Here is a 15,116-nt window from a genome sequence, read left to right as displayed (position 1 = left end):
GGACTCAGAAGATATTTGGATTAAATGAGATTGTGAGTACGGATATGCTATATAAAACTGAGGTTAATGGTGCAGTTTCCATTAATTAGCTGTCATGCTCTGTGGGAATTATTTTATTCCCTTTCTATTTAGAGAGGGAATGGACTATCATTTGGATTTAAATGTTACCCAAAGACACACATGTTTAGGGTTTGACCCTCAGCCTTGGTGCTGGTTGGAGGTCGTAGAAATGTTATGTAGAGCTTACTAGAAGATCTTTGGGTTATTGGACTTATGCTCATGAAGAGGGTTATTGTTTAGTAAACACAATCGTGACCTAAAACATCTCGTGCTCCCTACCTCAGTTCCTGTGGGTCAGGAGTCTGCACTTGGCTTACTTAGGTCATCCTTAAGGTCTGGGTCTCATCTGAATGCTTAGAACTCCTATAGTTGCCAAATATTTATAGAGACCTACTGACCGAGGGCTTGCTTCTCTCTAGCATGGCCTGTGAGTTGCGGGCTGCCATGAGCTCCTTGTTACACAGTCTCCCTAGGGTGACTGCTTGCTTCCCCAAGGCCGGCAAGGACAGAGTTGACAGAAAGATGGTTGATTCTGTGACTCAATCATGTACACGAAATACAATCCCCAGAGAAGCAAGCTTCAGACCCTGCTGCTCCCCCAAGCAAGGGAAGAGCAGCACACTAGGATATGGGTACCATGTTGTGAAGGTCACGAGGAATGCGTTAGCTTCTCCTTGGTGTTTTCTTACCTGCCAAGAATCAGCCCGCCTTGAAAGGATCAAGGATTTGACAGATTTTGCTCTTGAAGCCACTGTTCAAAGATTTTATATGTATTTAGGACAAGCAGACCCACTTTGGGAGGACAATACCCATTTCAACCAGCATTTACATCTTTTCATGCTGACACTGAAGAGAGCTACGTGATTTCACCATCGAATTCCATCTATTCCAAAACGAGGAGGGTGTTTGTGTGGCTTCTCATCTAAAAGAGATCTGAAAAGATAAACCCACCTCTTTCTGACTCTCCTTGACTTTGTTATTCAGGCTTCTGAATTTACCACACAATAGAAGCGGCTTTCCCTTCTCTTTGGCTGTGGAGGCCTATGGGAGCTTGTGTTAAGAAGTTCCAATGGCTTTTTATTAAAATCAGACACAATAGTCAGCACTTGGTCTTGAACATCATAAAATGGAAGAGGTGTGGTTCGGTGCTGTGTCATGCTTACCTGCCTGGCAGTCACCTTGGGGAGAGTGACACACACAGACTTCACAAAGACATAGTAAATAAATGCCCTGAAGTCTAAGGTCATCATAACTTTGAAGTTCAAGGATGCTATATTATCAGCACATTATAGGGTATAAAAGCTCTTAATTTACCCCACTGAAGACCGTTGTCAGTGGTACTTACACTAGGGAGTATGAGAGTGTAGCCGGCCACATGAGCAATGAGCTTGAGCTGGAAGGGTCTCGCTTAGTTTCTACCCCATAGACATCGCACCGAGCCCATAATAAATACATTTAGATGCCGAGATGGCTCCCCAGAAGAAACGCTTCTGTGAAGATTTTTCAAAACTCTGATGCATTCCCCAGGATTTGCAGTCATGTTATTGATTCATTACGTTCAGTTCATTTGAAGCATTATCCATCTATGACTTTGACTTGTGGTTTGAGTTCTACCGAGAATAAAATCAGCAAAACGTTTTTTTTTTCTTTCTTGAACTCCAATTTTTTTCCCAAAGATGTTCATGATAGCAGCAACAGAACAAGAGAATGTTTTTTTGTCATGAGAGAGGCTGGGTCTGAGTTTGTTGAAATCTGATCCACTCATCCCTGAAACTTTGGTTACCACAGGTAGAAGGTATAGGCTCTTTAAGAAAATATGCAAGTGAATCTGAGCTTTCACATAAGTGTTACTGTTTGTAGAGATTAATATTTTAGGCTTATACTTAAAAAAAGTCACATTTCCAGAATAAATCACTCCTCCCCGCACCCTGTCAAGAATAGCTTTAACATCTCTGTGATGACAAATCGGTCAACACAAGAGTTAGCTCACCTGTATCTTAGATTTTCCGTCCTGTGTCTGCCCTTAACTTGATGCCCGACCTTGAGGGGTTCACTTAACCCCAGACTCAAGCATCATAGAAACAGCTTTCGAACATTCCAATCCCATAACTCCGAAGGAGACAGAAAGGTGGCAACCTCTTACAAACAAAGTGTCGAATTTCTAACCTCTGATCTCCTGATATTTCCAAGGGCTCTTTGAGGTCACTTTGCTTTGACTCTCGTGAACAGGGGTGAGAGAGGTAGTACAGGAAATACACAGATGAATAGCAAGTCCCGAAGGGTGAGAGGGGATGTGTGAATGATAAATTCAGCTATCTTCACTGAGTATCTTCAAGAGCAGGGATCACTGCCAGACACAATAAGACGTGTAACAGGAGGGATGGAGACGCAGTCTCTGTCTTAGGAAGGCTTACAGGATGGAAGGAAAGTAAGAAATGATACAAGCAAAACAAAACAAGACAAACAAGCAGAAGCCCCAGAAGACTCACTGTAGGCCAGGCATGGGGGTGATTATTGCCCTTGGGAAGGTTTACTCAGGACGATTGTATCTAGTTTGGAGAGGAAGATTCCAGAAAAACCTTCATTAGAAGATGACACTTACTCTGGGCTTTAGTGGATGGAGAAGTGTTTGCCTGATGCGAATGGAGCTTTTGGCTAACGGAAGGTGGGCACTCTATGCTTAGAGCTCGGAATACGTGGCCATTGGAAATAAATCTGAACTAGGTAATGGGGGCTGGGAAGATGACTCAGTTGGCAAAGAGTTTCCTATACTCAAGTGAGGATTTGCGCTTGGGCTTCCAGGATCCATATAAAACCTGGGCATCGCAGTGCTCGGCTGTGAGAGCTCCCTTCCCCAAAATAAGGTGGAGAGCGATTGAGTAAGACACCTGACATTGACCTCTGGCCTCCTCACGTATGTCTCATATACACTCATGGCGGGGCGGCTGGGGGTGGGGGAGGGATGCGCTCGTGACTTAACAGCCACAGTACTTTGGCAGTCGAGGCATCGTACACGGCTAGGAATCTGGCTTACATCTTGTGCTGGCGCTCTGAGACCAACTTGTTTTCTTCACGCTGCCAATACGATGCATTTTTAAGAAGGCAAAGGCCATTGCAATCTGTCCGGTGTTTTCTACTGCCCCAGTGTGGTTGTGTGGCCCGTGTCTATGTCGCTGAATGCTTTCTAATTGCATTAGAGAAACGCTGGATATCTTTCTACCACATCACGGCAGCAAGCACTGGCCAGCACTCATATTGGCAGCACCGAAGAGTCCTTCTGGCTCCTGTGTGCATAAAACCGCTCTCTGTTTAGCATACAGTGTGAACATCAAAACGACCGGGTCCTCATATCAGAGGAAATGGGACTATTTCCAAACCAGACTAAATTTAAGTGTAGGACATTACCTATGTTTATCATCCTGGTGCTTATTACTTTTGCATCCGTTTTGGACTTAACTGTCCATTAAATATCTTTACTGGAGGGTTTTTTTTAAACTTTGTCTTGTTCTTGTCTTCATTACTGAGTTCTCTGCCAGCTGCCCGTGTTATCAGAGACCACATAAAGGCATGTGAGGAATAAGTGGTTCTTATGCAATTTCCCTTGTCCTTGTCAATTGCAGGCATAGCTCTCATGAATCATTGAAATTCATACTGTCCTGGAGTGAGCCCAGTAGTGCTTCGAGTATTCACGAGGAAGGCTCTTGAAGTGCCCCTCAAGGAATCATAGGGCCATGCTAACTGCGGCAAGTAAAGGGCTGGATAGCAGCTTGAAGCCTAGATAAAGATTGGGCCAAAGTCCTCACACGAGGTTCTCAGTTCATTTGTGCTCGCAGGGTCAACATTATCATTTATGCCCACTGGTATCAAACTTCAAAGTAAAAAAGATTTTTTTTTTGAGGCAAGGAAGAGGAAGATTCGGGAGCAAAATTATAGCAACCGTATGTAGCAACCACATCACCACCCAAACAGGAGGCATTTAACGGGAGCTTTTGCATCAAGGACTACATAATTTTGATGGGGGGTGGGGGGTGGGGGAGATCCTACAAAATTGTTATTGTTTTCATTTTTTTCTGATGAGAAAACTGAAGCACGTGGTTATGGAGCTGTCGATTCAAGTAAGCGCTGGGGCTGTGACATGGAGACGTTTTCTCCAATGGGCAGAGCATGCAGCTTAGTGGTAACAGAACGGTTAGCTCAGTTAGCTCGGATTGGATTAAGGGGTGGGGGGGGTTGTGTATAGCAGATGCTGTAGAATTTAAGCAAGATCTCTGAGAGGCATAGAGACTCCCCTAGCTTCAAGAGTCCTGAAGACTCTCAGCTGGGTGCTTCTCCGGCTATTATCATGTGTAGATGGAAACCAGCAAGCCTAAGACATTTCTCCTTAGAATCTAAGCCCATGTCTAAGGGAAAGGGCACCTTGCAGGACCATGCCTTTTGCCTTTCAGTTGGACAGTAGAGCTCATTGTCAGACCCCGCCCATAAATCCTTCTCTCTTCTGTAGGCATGGAGAGCAAAGTTCTTCCAGCCATCTTTGGTTCTTGCTGGACTAAGACCAGCAGTGTGGTGGAGAAAGCCTTCAGAAGGTTCTCTCTCTCTCTCTCTCTCTCTCTCTCTCTCTCTCTCTCTCTCTCTCCCCCTCTCTCTCTCTCCCTCTCTCTCTCTCTCCTGGCTCTGACCTTTCCTTTCCTTCCATAAAACCTTGGGTGCATTACGTTGCCTTCCAAAGTCTCTTCTTTAGTATATGTCCAGGGGAAGTGATAGGCCAATGTGGCTGTGGAAGCTGATACGATAACACGTGTGAAACATGAGTGATAGTTGGTGGGGCTAGTTCCGCTCAACACCAATCAAGGAGACACAGGTAGCCAGGAGTGTGACTTTAATGGGAGCTCTGCCCCTGAGAGGCCAGAACTTGTTCTTTCCTGAGGACCAATGGAGTAGGTCTGTGGTCCATGTAGTGCTCCCAGTCATGCTTAATGGCTTGGCTTCATGGGAATTTTCTGTGCTTGGTATGTGCTAGCATGTGCCATGAATTTGTATAAACCTGTTTATTAAAGAGGTAAATGTATGATTTTCTTGTATAAAAGCATATGAGTGAGTCCGAAGAGAAAGAAAGGGGGAGGGGAAGAGAAAGAGAGAGAGAGAGAGAGAGAGAGAGAGAGGTGTTGATTCTAATCTAGGCTCTTGACTTCCATATACATTAACTGAAGCCTCAGAAACACATTTTGCTCTACACTGCTTGACACTTGCACAGACGCTCACAACCCAAATACAGATGTTGTGAACAAACACAAGCGTTTACTGTGTGCAATGTGCACTTTACCATTCCGTCTAGGTCATCCATTCCCTTGCGATGGAGAAACCAAACCCCATATTCCCAGAGGCTTGTTCGTGTCCCTTTCAGCTTAGTGGAGAGTTGGCTCAGTAGTTCTGACCTTGGAAGAACAGATTCTCCTTGTCGTTTCCTCAAACAGGTACCCCTGTACCTCTGTGCTGTAGAGAGTCATGGGGCTGTGTCACTTGGCTGTGGAAGCCCAGCAGGTCAGCTCAGCGGGATGCTGCAAGCTCAGGAGGAGAATCTTGTGCATACTGCTTCTCCTCTCTGTATTGGTCTCCTCTGGGCATTTGTTTGAGACAAGACGCTTTGGAGCTCATGCTGCTCCTGAGCTTTTGATCTTCTGCTGGGATTATCTGCATGCACTCTCACAGCTGCCAGTGCAGTGCTGGGGATTGAAACACTGTTTCACTGTTACACTGAGCTGCATCTCCAGTCCATTGAAAACACAGTTTACAAACAAGCCGTTCCTATTTAGCTAGTTGTTCCCCTCCTGGAAACAGAGTAACCAGAAGACCATGAGCTCATGACCAGAAGACCTGTTTGGACTTCAGTTTGGACATGTTCTTGGACCTCAGTTCTGTGATGAGGGACATGTTCTTCCTTCATTTGTTCACTCTTCAAAGTGACGATGGTCAACTCGGTCTATAGCAAAAGAATCCTAATTTTCACCTGTGGTTAAGGAAAGCACATAGGAAAAAAAAAAGAAAACCTATAGAAGGTCTTGTTCAATTTCACGCAGGTTCAAGACTCTGCTTCATGTCAGGGTTTGTATTCCTGCACAAAACATCATGACCAAGAAGCAAGTTGGGGAGGAAAAGGTTTAGTTAGTGTAAACTTCCATATCGCCAAAGGAAGTCAGGACTGGAACTCTAGCAGGTTAGAAAACAGGAGCTGATGCAGAGGCCATGGAGGGATGTTACTTACTGACTTGCTTTTCCTGGCTTGCTCAGCTTGCTTTCTTATAGAACCCAGGACCACCAGCCCAGGGACTGCACCACACACAATGGGCTGGGTCCTCCCCCACCCCCATCACTAGTTGAGAAAATGCCTTACAGCTGATCTCATGGAGGCGTTTCCTCAAGGGAGGCTCCTTTCTCTGTGATAACTCCAGCTTGTGTCAAGTTGACACACAAAACCAGTCAGCACAATATGTTCCTGTGGTTTCCACTTCTTAGTTGGTGCAGGCCTGAAGAGCACAGCCACCTAGGTATGTGGAAAGCCTTCTCCACAAATGATGGTTGGAACAGTATAGAAAGCCTACTTTACCAAGCACCATGGAGTTCAATTGGTAAGTTATTGAACACCATTGAAGTCGCTGCAGTGGTTGGTGAGGAGAACTCTCTGTGGAGAGTTTTGTGCTGATGGCCTTGCTTGGGCAGACTGTACTCAGACACAAGCAAGAGAAGCATTGAACTTCACAGACTGGAAACCATGAAAAAGGCAGTGGGGTTTCTGGTTTGCCTTCCCACTTTCACAGATGAGAACCCTTGTTACAGAGCAATTGAACTCTGCTGGGGGATGGAGTCTTCTTTAGCTGTTGTGCCCAAGGGCCTAGGTTAGGCACGGATGGGGAAATCTACAGGAGTATCAGAAGAAGAAGAGGAACAGCAAGAGAATTTGCAAAAGGAGTTGCACTGAGACTTCATCTTTCCCCGTCAGAGTGGCTATTGTGTTGAAAACAAGATAAACAGACACTGGGTGCCAAGGGGAGTGCACCCTGGTGCAGCCACTGTGCAGCTGAGGATGGAAATTCTTCAAACACTAAAGAATGAGCCATTGTACGAAGCAGCTGTCATGCCTATGTTTGTACCCTAAGGAATTGCAGCTATCCTACCATAGTCAAACACACACACACACATTTATAGCCAAGACATGCAACCGTCAACCAACCAACAGATAAAGAAAACATGGTTCATTACACTATGGCGTTTTATTTAGCTGTAAAGAAGGGTGGAATTATGACATTTGCAGGAGAAATAGATGGAACAAGAAATCATTAAGGGAGGTAAGCAAGACTCAGAAAGACAACTAGCTCATTTAATGGGAAGAAGAGGACCAAGGAGGCAGGGGAGGGAGCGGGGAAGTTTGGCAGGAAGTAAATATAAGCAAGGCTTGCATGATATGCCTGTATGAACATGTCAAAATGAAACTCAATATTTTGTATGCCAATCATAAAAAAATTTTAAAAACAGTTTCCTCATATCCCATCCTGTGCTAGAGCAAGAACTCTTTCCCCTTTCCCTTCACATCTTATTTTTATGTGTGGCCTACGGAGTTTAAGAGAAGGGTTATATCAGGAGACGGTCGAGGATGAGAAGGGAGAATGGGGTGACTCCCTTTAGTGGGTGACTAAACTAAAATTAATTTTAAATGTATGAAACTGTCTGACCACAAAAAAGTTCTCCATCTCAACTTTAGCACCGGTGGTGACATCGAGGCCAGATCCTCCGAGGATCTGTCTACTGTAGGACATTTAGCATCATCTCTGGTTCTACACAGACAAGGTACCTCTCCTCTCCACATCTGTGAAGAAAATGTCTCTAGATGTCTCCAAATGTTCTCTGAGTGGCAACATCATTTCTAGTTGAGAACCCAGGCTACGTCATTGAGTTGTCTGTCTGTGACAGGATGGACCATTCCTTCTTTCAAAACAAACTAATGCCAAACCATTTAATAATGTTCCAGTCTTTTTGATGTGCATGAATGTCACATTTCCATGTACAGAGTTGAACACATACCACCGCCACCACCCTCCCCACTGCTATTTAAAACGAAGGAAACTCCATGAAGCTCAACAGCTGAAGAGACACACTCTCTCCCCTTTCTGGTGGGGCCACCAGAGAGAACTCAGATTTACTGGGTGACATAAATGGAGTTTCACTGGCTGTTGAGTAGAGAGGAATGCTTCAAAAACAAATCCCATGATGAAGTCCACAGCATATTGATAAGCAAGAAGGAACAGCAATATATTATAAACTCTCATGTACTTCCGAGTTCAAGGTTAATAATGGAGTCCGCAACAAGGCCTTTTCAGAAAGGGAGCACAGGAAGGTTTACATAAGTGCCCTCAGCACACACTCAATTTCGTGTCAGCTGGCCTGCCCCTTATCCTGTTCTTGGCTCTGCATCTCTTCCATTCAAACAGTGTGTGCTGGGAAATGCAGAACACTGTAGCCTAAACACAATGTAAAGGAGGAAAGAGAAGAAACTGGGAAAATAATAATAATCACGCGATGTGTTCCCAGACTCGTCGACTCTTGGCCTCTTTGAATGCTCTCTGTCAGGATGCCCTCCACACAGGGCTGTTGAGAACCTGCAGGGAGGAGAGCGTTCTCTGGCCTTAGCAGAAACAGAGAAGCACTCAGAGAGACGAAATGTCTTTTGTATCCAAGAAACAAACAGTAGTTACCCTCTCAGCATTTAATAGCCTCAGCAAGGTCAAGGTTACCAGAGAAAGCGGAGAAAAATATTGTAGGATTTGCCTCCAAAACCTTAATTATCAAGGCTGGTTGGCTTAAGGACAAAAGAGCTAATTGTTTCTGAGGGGAACGGTTTTTTTCTTCTTTTTTTTTTATTGTTCCATTATCATTTTTTTAAATCTATTTTTTGCTGTTCCTTTTCCTATTAAATGTGCACATGCATATGTGTCCTTATCCTCATGCACACAGACTCCCAGGGAGAGAGTTCTCTTTGACCACATATCCTGTCCTGAAACCCAGGGAAACTCAGAGGGCATAGCCTTTCCCAGCAGCTCTCTGCTTGAGGTGAACTCCACCTGTCAAACTCCTCTGTCTGCATAGTGCTCATTTCTGATCTCACAAAAGACCAAGAATTGGAAACTGCCTTTCAAGACACCTTTTTAAAAAGGCCTGTTGGAAGATCAATTTTCCACTATGATTGGAGTGTTACATGCCTGTCTTAGAAAAATTGGAATTTAAATAAAAGTGAGTAGAAAATAGAAGGAGAGGGGGGAGGGAGAAGGGAAGATAGGGAGAGGGAGGCAGAAGGGAACGGAGAATGAATGATTTTCTCACAGCAAGCTGGGTGCCTGGGGCTCTAGGGCTTCAAGAATCTTTTTCAGGTGGGAATTTACAAGGCCATCACTGAGGTGCCTTCGTTTATCTGTTCTCTGTATTACAAGTGAACCCTAATTCAAAATAAGAGTGCCATAAATATTCATCAGACATTACACATTTTATTTTAATTATGATCTATGTAACACATGTGAAAGAATAAAGAGAGGCAGCCAGCAATAAGTGGGATCCTAGAATGCTGGAAGCAGTCATTTTGGTCAATCTCTTGTCTTACAAGCCAAGAACAAGTGTGAAATAATATTATCTTTTTTTGAACCCTGGTCTGTCCATAATTTAACACCACTCTGATTAGGGCTTCTTAGAAAAAGCCAATTTTGTTGTTTAAAATCAGCCTTTTTATCTAGGGGTGGTGGTGCATGCCTTTAATTGTAGCACTTGGGAGGTAGAGGCAGATGGATTTCTGTGAGCTTGAGGTCAGCCTACATAGAGAATTCCAGGAGAGCCAGACCTATATCATGAGCTCTTGTCTCAAAAAACAACAAAACAAAACATTGGCCTTCTTGTTCAACATTTTAGGAGAGGATAGAAAAACAAAGGGTATCTTCAAAATTCTTCTACATCATTGGTCCTAAGTCCTAACAGTGCATGCTGGTTTTTCTTGGGTATTAAAATAGTCAGACGCCTGTCCCACCACTGGAAGTTACTGAACCAGAATGTTTAGAATTTATATGTTCATATTTAGGAATTTACCAAATAGGCTTTATTTATTTATTTTACATGTATGAGGCTTTGCTTTGGTATATGTGCATCATGTGACGGCCCTGTGCCCAAGGAGGTCAGGAGAGAGATTTGGATCCCCTAGAGTGGGAATTACGCACGGTTGTCAGGCACTATGGGATGCTGGGAATGGAATATGTGTTCTCTGCAAGGCTAACAAGTACTTTTAACCAAGGGGACATCTCTCTAGCTTCTAAAATGTATAGCCCAGGCTGGCCTTGAACTTGTGATCCCCCTACTTGCCCTTCTTCAGTATGAGCATGTGCCACCACAACAGGAGCATGTCCGTGTTTGAAAAGCAGCTTCAGAGATGGCCCTATTACTATTCTGTGGGGTGCACTGCTCGTCTGTGCTCTTATATCTAGAGGTCAGGTTTCACGAGCTAAATCTGAAGCTTTGACTAGGAGAATTCCAAATCACCAGAAAATTTCCATGAGTTTTAGTCCATCAGGTTGGCCAATGATTGCTATTTATAAATGGAAAGTTTTTTAATTCTTTTTGTGAAGTCAACACATAATAAATTCCAACATTCATTTTTTCCTCCTTAAATTGTAATAAACGTTTCTGGCTAGTGAGGAAAAAGTCATACTTTCTAACCTTTTTCCATAGATGGATTTTGATCATGTGATTTGATTTTGGCCAATGGGATGTGAGGGGAAGTAATATACAGACATTTGGGCTGTGGCTTTAAGAGAAAAGCTTGTTCCCCCTCTTCCTTCCCTCCTGTTCACTCGAGACTCACTGTCGCAACTGTGACCTAGACAATCATGCAACAGAAATAATCCATCTCACATAAGAACTTGTGTTTTTGCCGTTTTTAGAAGAGTTCAGCTAGTAAACCCTGCATTTCTTAGATCTTATTTCCTTATTTAGTGTCTGCAACATCATTAAGTGCTTCCCGGCTGCTGTCAAGTCTCTTGCTTGCTACCTATGTTTGAAAGCCTGACATTGTCAATCACACCTGTTTATTCAACAGCTACATGCTGACTAATGCTTGTCTGCAAAACAGAAAAGAGGGACATACAGTTTCAAGCCGTGGCCAATGTGTGAGCAAAAAGTTAGTCTTAGGATTCAGCACTGACTGCCACTTATTCCTGAGGTACAGTTTCCTTCTCTAGGAACACAGGGTTCCACTCCTGACCCTCTCTGTGTAGACATGGACACAGGATGAGCTCTCGATCCGTCCTGCTAGCTCACTGCCTTCACACCTCCTGGATGCCTTCACATTGTTTGTCCCTCTAAATTCTATTTATTTTATTATTTTTTGCTTGTGTGCCTATTCAGGCTAAGTTCTCTTAGAGCCTGCTGTCATTAGTGCCCTTGGAATCAACTTCGAGCCTCCCCTGAATTGAGAAACCATTTCTCCCTCGCCTCTGCTCACCCCATCACAATATTCCAACCATGTCCAACATTCTTCTAGCAGGTTGCATTTAGAGAGAAACTGTTGATTCAGAAAGTAAGGTCAGACTAACAAGCACGCCTTCTGCTTCTGATGAATTTCCCATTGTTCTTTTCTGTGGTATTGTTTTTATGTACTTCTTACTTCCAGACTGTCTTGGGCTGTGTGCCACATTTCTAGTCTTGGGGAAAAGTATGCTTGAAAGAACATAGAAATAGATTGGAGGATGTTCTGTTTTCTCTGATAGTACAATGACAGCTGCAGTCTTTGTCTCTGTGTACACTTCAGTTGTCCTTAGAGTTGGAGCACTTGTGTGTTGCTAAGTCTGGCATCCTCTTGTATGGTCAGATGCCCATTATATATAGTGAGTGTGTGTGTGTGTGTGTGTGTGTGTGTGTGTGTGTGTGTGTGTGTGTGTGTTGGCAGAACTGAAACAAAAACACATAAGCAAACAGTGAATGTTTGTTAATACAATATAAAAACTTGGAGCCCAAGTGGCATTTCTAGAGGCCCCTTCTTTGTGAAATGAAGGAGTGGTTGTCTAAGATGATAATTGTGTTAATGTTTATTGCATAGTTTTGTATGTCAGATGATGATAAAAGTTGCCTTCAAACACATTTGGCAGTGTGTAGCTTACTTCTGTAAGAGTGTAAATATATTTTAACTTTCTGATACTGGAAGAAATCTTATTTCTTCAACATGACTCCCCCCAGTCTGGTCACCACTTAGATTCGAGGTTACCCCCAGTTGCACCCTTTCCTCCTGTTCTTTGTCTGAGTGTTCTGTCTGTAATAGTTAGGGAAATGAGGTTCCTATAACAAACATTCCCACAGTATTTTCTCTTTCAAACACTACAGAGCCTTCTTATACTCTGACCTGGCCAAGAGAGAGGATCCTGGTGGGCAGATTTCTCATCTATGAGGCCAATCTGATCGTCAAACTGATGTAAGTCCTGCCATCTTGAATTTTCATTTTTCTTATTGTTGTGATGGAATGCTTCACAAAGGCAGCTTAATGAAGGATGGATTTAATTTCATATTATTGGGTGGTGGGGAAGGCATGGCGGCGGGCATATGAGGAAGCTGGTCACATTACATCTTCAGTTAGGAGGCAGGGAGAGATGAATGGTGGGACCCTGCTTACCCTCTCCCTTTTATTCACGTTGTGATTCCAGATCACGGATGACACTGCCCATGCTCAGGGTAGACCTTATCCTTGTCTCAGTCACCTCTGCTCAGGAGTGCCCCCACAGGCGTGCTCAGAGCTTGGCTCCTAGGGGTTTCTAAATACCTGTAAGTTGACAGTTGGAATTCATCAATGCAACTTTACTTCTTGTCATTTCGATACCCAAATGCCGTACCTTTAAATCATATTTTTTTATCCCTGGTTCCTAAAGCCCATGTTCACCTCATAAAACATTGTGTATTTTGTCCATCTCTAGAAGTCTCTAGAGACTTAATGATTTCATTGCACTGTTCTAAAGTTTGAGAAAAAAAATTCTACTGAGATTTGGGCAACCTTTTAACTGTGAGCTCTGTTTTTTTTTTTTTTTTTTGTTAAACAACAACAAACCAAGTTACTTTTTTTTTCCAACAAGGGAAGAATAGAGGTATACCAAGGAAAGATGGGCCAAGGTAAGTCTCTAGCATAGAGAAAGCATCAAATACTGAAACCCTATGTCTGGGATCTAGGACTTGTGATGAATTTATCTTGGCTCCAGCAGCATTGGTCAACATGCCTTCCGGTTCTAGTTGCTAACGTGAATGACCTCTTCTTGGGATGGTTCCACTCTGGGTTTGCAACTTTTATCAGTAGGTGAATGAACCATAGTCTTGGCATCTCCATCATCCTGAAATCTTCATTGCAATTTAGGCTTCACCGTCTTAGCTTCGTGCAATGGCATCATGGGACTTTCTTGTAGGGAATCTCAGATGTCACACACTGCCTGGCTTCGAGAACTTTCTGGAACCTTGGTGCACCCTTCATGGTCCTCTTCATGTTTGTATCTTTTGTGCCTTTAAATCAGTATGTGGATGACCCTGCTATGTTGTCTTTCAAAGTTTAGATAGAGCCTTGCCCCACTGAATATAGTAACAATGGCCTTCTAGTCCCTACGTGGCCACTTGGGAGCACAGAACCTCTTTGATGGCATTGTTATTTACTCCCTTCTTTCAAATTAATTTATATTTTAATGATTTAGAATCTTCCAAAGTTGGCCTCTGGCCTGCAGGCTCCCCTCTGATTATTCTAGCACAGAGCATGAGGTTTCCCTTTTTTCATTAAAGTATTTTTTTTAATTTCATAGATGAGTACTGTATGTACATTATTTCTATCCCTTACTTTCTCTCTCTTCAACTCCTCCCATGTTCTTTCCGTTCCTTTTCTTTAATTTTTTCACATGTGTGCATGCCCATGCATGCTGCACACATGGGCATGCATAGCACAATGTATGTGTGCACACATACACACACATATACACGTGCATGCATATGCACATACACATATAAGTATACAGCCTGATGAATCCCTTTAGTGTTGCTCAAGTATGAAAACACATTTAAGGTAACCGCTTGGGATTGAATTACCTATTAGGGAGCTCAATCTCAGAGAAGACTAACCATCTCCCACTCCCCACCCCCCACTCAGCAGTGGGTGTGAGGGGTGAGGTCTTTCATGATGGGACTCTCTTCGATTGTAGGTTCCTTGTCTGCACCTTCCTTGCCTGCAATCTTGGATCCACTCATACTATACTCATACTACATACTAGCCACACTGCACCTTTTTCACCTCTTTCTGCACTACTTGTTACTTTCTTTTCCTTGTAGGCCAGCATAAAAGCAGTGAGAGGTAACTATCCCACAGCCTAAATGCCATCCTGTCTTGAAACTTCTACCAAATCAACTAGTCAATGGTGTTTGAATTCAGCTCTACTCACAGTCTCAGGACACAGGCAGAAAGAATCCAGGTTCTTTGCTAGAATAAAACACGAATGTTTTTAACCCATGTTTGGATACAGCCCTTTCCCTGCTTGGAAGCCTCCTGAGCTGGACCGCCATTGCTCGTTATTTGGTGTTCTTTTTTTTTTTTCCCGGAGCTGGGGACCGAACCCAGGGCCTTGCGCTTATTTGGTGTACTTATCTTCCATTCTCTCACCACATGGCCTGTTACTCTTACTTGCATCTTTATAGGACTTCTCCAGTACACAATTCCAACTCTGCCACATTCCATCCGTAAACCAGTTCTGAAGGCCTTCAAATCACATGGTCACTATGGCACCACTCCTTGGTACCAATTTTTGGCATTAGTTACTTTTCTCATTGTTGTGACAAATACCTTTTTTTCTTTTGTTTAAGAAAAAAAAATTAAAGATTTATTTATTTTATGTATGTGAGTACACCGACGTTCTCTTCAGACACACCAGCAGAGGGCATCAGATCCCATTACAGATGGTTGTGAGCCACCATGTGGTTGCTGGGAATTGAACTCAGGACCTCTGGCAGAGCAGTCAGGG

At 43.5% G+C, this 15,116-nt stretch overlaps 1 long non-coding RNA gene across 3 annotated transcripts in view; it reads left to right on the top strand.

Moving 5' to 3' along the window:
• Positions 1 to 15,116, top strand: part of LOC102551339 (uncharacterized) — a 132,356-nt gene that overhangs the window by 28,637 nt on the left and 88,603 nt on the right. For all 3 annotated transcript variants that reach the window (XR_010057693.1, XR_001841106.3, XR_001841108.3), the window contains exon 4: positions 12,463 to 12,550. This is a non-coding gene — a long non-coding RNA (uncharacterized LOC102551339). The remainder of the gene's footprint in view (positions 1 to 12,462; positions 12,551 to 15,116) is intronic.

The sequence above is a fragment of the Rattus norvegicus genome, chromosome 14 (assembly GCF_036323735.1).
Source record: "Rattus norvegicus strain BN/NHsdMcwi chromosome 14, GRCr8, whole genome shotgun sequence".
Taxonomy (NCBI): domain Eukaryota; kingdom Metazoa; phylum Chordata; class Mammalia; order Rodentia; family Muridae; genus Rattus; species Rattus norvegicus.
The sequence above is the reverse complement of the archived record's forward strand: the minus strand, read 5'-3'. Positions and strand labels throughout refer to the sequence as shown.